This window comes from Procambarus clarkii, chromosome 82 (assembly GCF_040958095.1).
Source record: "Procambarus clarkii isolate CNS0578487 chromosome 82, FALCON_Pclarkii_2.0, whole genome shotgun sequence".
In the NCBI taxonomy this organism is placed as follows: Eukaryota; Metazoa; Arthropoda; class Malacostraca; order Decapoda; family Cambaridae; genus Procambarus; species Procambarus clarkii.
In genome coordinates, this window is record NC_091231.1 from 24,586,548 (window position 1) to 24,591,547 (window position 5,000).

Consider the following 5,000-nt stretch of genomic DNA (forward strand, 5'->3'; position numbering starts at 1 on the left):
TGTGTTCTACTTTACATTTGTTTGTTCCTTTTTTTCAAAATTTCTTTCTGCCTCTCTCCTCACTGCCGTGTAGTTGTTTCTCTTTGTATTACTGGTATGTTTGGGGGTTTGGCCTCTTCGTATATTGATTCCATTTTTGTGTCTTTTGGTCTCTGTCCGTCTTGAAATTTCAGTTGAACAAATCCTGTTTCCTAGTTCTGCATCTTTGTTTTGGTATAAATGTTTTTGTTCCTTTATCATATATTTCACAAAATTGACATACTGTGCATTAATTCATCTCAATTACTTCCTTTCCTAACAGCAAGCCTTTCCAGTAAAATTCTTTGAATTCTTTTCTGACTTCTGGCCTAATGTTTGTTTTATCCTAGTGTGTATGATGCCTAGCGTGTGTCTGGTGCCTGTTGTGTTAAACCGAAGATAAATGCATAAGTATAGGTCAGTAATTTCTCCAGCTTTGAAAGGGGCTTTCATTATGCAGCAGTATTCCACTCTAGAGAGCACTAGCGTCTTGAAAACTATCATCATCGGTATAGCATCTCTAGTGTGAAAAGTTCTTGTTATCTATCCTGTCATTTTTCTTGCAGTTGTGATGGCTACTTTATTGTGTTCTTTAAATGTAAAGCCTTCTGACATCAGTACACCCAAATCCTTTACGTTGCTTTTCCGTTCAATGTTATGATTTGACTGAGTTTTGTAAGTGGTTTCCGTTTTTATATTTTTTATTTTTTCCGTAGCGCATGAGCTGAAACTTATGTTCGTTAATCACCATGTTATTTTCTGTAGCCCATAGAAAGACCTGATTTACATCTGATTGGAGGTTTGCCGTGTCCTCTATGTTGCCTACTCTCGTGAAGATTCTAGTGTCATCTGCAAAGGATGATCAAGTACTATAGGTTGTGTCCTTGTCTATGTCCGATATGAGGATGAGAAAAAGTATTGGAGCAAGCACAGTACGCTTGGGGACTGAGCTCTTTACGGTTGATGGTCCAGATTTTATTTTGTTGACTACTACACATTGGGTTCTATTAGTCAGGAAGTTGTATATCCATCTGCCTATTTTTCCGGTAATTCCTTTTGAACGCATTTTATGTGCAATAACACAATGGTCACATTTGTCAAAGGCTTTTTTTTGTCAAAGCGTTTTGTTTGTCTTCCATGGCATCTAGTGCCATGTCAGAGTGGTCCAGCAACTGTGATAGGCAAGAGCGCCCTGTTCTGAAACCATGTTGTCTGGGGTTATGGAGATGCTGTGATTCCATGTATTTTGTGATCTTACTTCTTAGCATTCTCTCAAAGATTTTTATGATGTGCGATGTTAGTGCTATCGGTCTGTAGTTTTTTGCCTCTGCCTTATTTCCTCCTTTATGGGGCGGTGCTATCTCTGCGGTTTTTAGTATGTCAGGGACAATGCCAGTATCTTGGCTTTGTCTCCAAAGAATGTGAAGGGCCTGCGATAACGTTTTTTACAGTTCTTGATGAATATAGAGTTCCAAGAGTCAGGGCCTGGTGCAGAGTGCATAGGCATACTGTCTATGGCTTCTTCAAAATCCAGTGGGGATAGGATCACATCTGATTTATGATTTGATGTTGGTATCATATCCATGAAAAATTCATTTGGGTTATCAATCAGATGGATGGAGAGCTACACTCGTGGTGTCCCATTTTCCCAGCACTCTTTGTCATATAATGCTTTGAAACTTTTGACGGATTTGGCCTCCACCACCTTCTCACCTAACATGTTCCAACCGTTTACCATTCTGTTTGCAAAAGTGAATTGTCTTACATTTCTTCGGCATCTTTGTTTAGTTCGTTTAAATCTATAACCTCTTGTTCTTGAAATTCCAGGTCTCGGGAAATCTTCCCTATCAAGTTTATCAATTCCTGTTACTGTTTTGTACGTAGTGATCATATCTCCTCTTTTCCTTCTGTCTTCTAGTTTGGAATATTTAATGCCTCTAATGTCTCCTCATAAATCCTGCCCTTCAGTTTTGGCATGAATGTTTGTGTGCCTTCATCGTATATTTTGCAAAATATGGAATACATCTCATTTACTTTACTTTAAGAATATGGTTCGATCAATTAAAAACCCTCTTGTTCAAATTGCAAAGAGACTGAAAGAGATGCAGCATGCTCAATGGATTATATATTAGTGATTATTATTAGGATTATATATTAGTGAATCATATTAGTGATTCAATTATTATGGTCATAAAACAATAAACAAATAGTTTTGGTGTTATTACACTCTATTCACAGGTTATATATAAGTATCTGCATGTTTTGTTCACCATTACAAACCACTAAGTTGGTTTGATTTTTGTTGAGATTGTTATTTATGATAAGATTCCTTACGTTATCTGAGAATGAAGCTATGTCGGTATTGGGAAATCTATAGATGGCACTTATAGTCAAGGAGGATTTAAGGGATTTACTGGAGAACTTGGCAAAGGTATATTCACAATAGTCGTCTCTATTACTAATGAGACTATTGCAGATGAAGGTATCTTTGTAAGATATTGCTATGCCACCTCCTTTTTTTATTAGGCCTGCAGTTGTGAATGGCTTTATTATCACCTTCATTGTATTATCACCTGACCTAATGCGGGTATAAAATCAACTAATATATATATATATATATATATATATATATATATATATATATATATATATATATATATATATATATATATATATATATATATATATATATATATATATATATATATATATTCAAAATTCGTCAGTGTACTACATTTTTGTTGTTGCTTTTAGGTGATGCTTTTAACCAGTGTACGTGGGTCTGATGTGCAACCACAGTTCGAAGAATAATGAAGATATGAACAAACGGCCTGTGGTCACTATACAGTCTGGAAGGGCTAAAGAAGAAATTGGCATTTCTACAAAAACAAGAACTATATAATGTTATTTTAAGTAAGTAACCAAAAAATTAAATAATTTTTTTAAAGTTTAAAATTCACTTAAAAATGTAAATTTTAAGTTAAAAAATTTTAACCAAAAAACTTGATATTTTTCATATTTGGAACCATTCCATAATCCCAAGCATAAATGATTATATTTCTATCACTTGCTCTTAAGATTGTTTCATTTAATAGAGGTTGGGCATAATTGTTCTCTGCTGCTAATAGAACTGACTGACTTAGCTATAGGAAAATGTAAAATTAATTGGTTTATCCATTACAGTATTTTGCAGTTTATTTCATGATCCTGTGCTTAATACTTGCATAAATAGTAGATTACAAAATGCATTTTTATATCATTAGTATTGAATAATAATAATGCAAATAATTGACTTATAAATGATGTACAATTAATTGGTAGGTGATATTATATTATTAATATTTTTTCATTCTTGCAAAGCCTTAACAAAGTCATTAACATGTTAATATAAACTTGATCACCTTCCACTTATTTTCTCATGTGCTACCTACATGTACAAAACCTTATTCCTAAATGCATATTTTGTTCTGAAACTTGTCCTTTATATGTTGTGTATCACCATCTCTGGAGAGTTTTATCTGATTGATGTATAAATTACTTTTAATTTTACAGAATATTATTGTTATACTGAATTTATTATTATATAAATAACTTAATTTTACAGAATCATCTATCAACGCACATCCACAAGTTGAGGAGGAGGATGTGACCTTCCAGATGTCTGAAGTACTGAAACAGGCACCAAACAGGCCTGGTGGATCTAGGTACAAGGTAAAATAATTTAATTTTTTTTTTTTTTTTTTTTTACTAATTGTCCGATATATATATATATATATATATATATATATATATATATATATATATATATATATATATATATATATATATATATATATATGTATATATATATATATATATATATATATATATATATATATATATATATATATATATAATGTGTCGTACCTAGTAGCCAGAACGCACATCTCAGCCTACTATGCAAGGCCCGATTTGCCTAATAAGCCAAGTTTTCTTGAATTAATGTTTTTTCGACTACCTAACCTAACATTTTCAGCTACCTAACCTATCCTATAAAGATAGGTTAGGTTCGGTCATATATCTCTATTAATTTTAACTCCAATAAAAAAAGAATTGACCTCATACATAATGAAATGGATAGCTTTATCATTTCATAAGAAAAAAAATAGAGAAAATATATTAATTCATGAAAACTTGGCTTATTAGGCAAATCGGGCCTTGCATAGTAGGCTGAAAAGTGCGTTCTGGCGACTAGGTACGACATATATATATATATATATATATATATATATATATAATATGTATGTGTGTGTGTGTGTGTAATTACCTAAGTGTAGTTAAAGGATGAGACCGTCTTCCCAGCACTCTTTGTCATATAACGCTTTGAAACTACTGACAGTCTTGGCCTCCACCACCTTCTCACCTAACTTGTTCCAACCGTCTACCACTCTATTTGCGAAAGTGAATTTTCTTATATTTCTTTAGCATCTGTGTTAAGCTAGTTTCAATCTATGACCTCCTGTTCTTGAAGTTCCAGGTCTCAGGAAATCTTCCCTGTCGATTTTATCAATTCCTGTTACTATTTTGTATGTAGTGATCATATCACCTCTTCTGTCTTTTAGTTTTGGCATATTTAATGCCTCTAACGTCTCCTCGTAGCTCTTGCCCTTCAGTTCTGGGAGCCACTTAGTAGCATGTCTTTGCACCTTTTCCAGTTTGTTGATGTGCTTCTTAAGATATGGGCCAACTTCTGTTGTTGGGCACCACACAACAGCTGCATATTCTAGCTTTGGCGTAACAAAAGTCATGAACAATTTCTTTAGTATATCACCATCCATGTATTTAAACGCAATTCTAAAGTTAGAAAGCGTAGCATAGGCTCCTCGCACAATATTCTTTATGTGGTCCTCAGGTGATAGTTTTCTATCTAGAACCACCCCTAGATCTCTTTCTTTATCAGAATTCTTTAAAGATTTCTCACATAATGTATAGGTTGTGTGGGG

The 5,000-nt window shown here is 33.4% G+C and overlaps 1 long non-coding RNA gene across 1 annotated transcript in view; it reads left to right on the forward strand.

The window, feature by feature from the left end:
- The first annotated feature begins 2,793 nt into the window (after nucleotides 1-2,793).
- LOC138358206 (uncharacterized) overlaps nucleotides 2,794-5,000 on the forward strand; it is a 3,287-nt gene continuing 1,080 nt past the window's right edge. The window contains exons 1-2 of the long non-coding RNA XR_011225232.1: nucleotides 2,794-2,931; nucleotides 3,623-3,729. This is a non-coding gene — a long non-coding RNA (uncharacterized lncRNA). The remainder of the gene's footprint in view (nucleotides 2,932-3,622; nucleotides 3,730-5,000) is intronic.